This window comes from Rhamphochromis longiceps, linkage group LG12 (assembly GCF_057381845.1).
Source record: "Rhamphochromis longiceps isolate RC_006_pf linkage group LG12, R_longiceps_female_GT1.1, whole genome shotgun sequence".
NCBI lineage: Eukaryota > Metazoa > Chordata > Actinopteri > Cichliformes > Cichlidae > Rhamphochromis > Rhamphochromis longiceps.
In genome coordinates, this window is record NC_140568.1 from 1,207,428 (window position 1) to 1,208,010 (window position 583).

Below are 583 nucleotides of genomic sequence, written 5' to 3' on the forward strand. Positions count from 1 at the left end.
TGCAGTCAGCTGAGACGGAAGAAGTCACCTGATGATGATGAAACGTTTCTCCCACTGAAACGTCCACATGAACAGAATCAACCTTTGGATTTTCTTACCTGGATGATCGAGCATCAAGACGTCTCCTAGTTCTGTCCAACACAACCTGAATAAATCAGAGTGCAGCACTTCGGTCATTTCTCTACAACAAATATACCAACAGGTAATCAGATGTAGCTCTCAGCACTGGATCCTTCAGGCTGCGATAAGCATGACATGAAACTACATCGATGTAAAGGCACATGCGTGATGCTAACAGCACCGTGTGACTGACAGTGGTGCTCAGGTGAAACAGGTTCTGTTGACAGGTGTGTTTGAGGATCACAGTTTGTGATGCTGTGTTTTTATACCTGTAGATGTTTCTGTAATAGTCCACCTTTGCTTTCAACGCTATCACACTCTGGTTGTTTCATTCACGCAGTCAACTTTATGATGGAGGAGTTTAGTGAGTCACCATCAGCAGATGGAGCATGTTGCAGAGCGTCACTAGAAACTGTTGAGTAAATATTGGAAGAAGGTGTGTCCAACAATAAGACTGCATTCA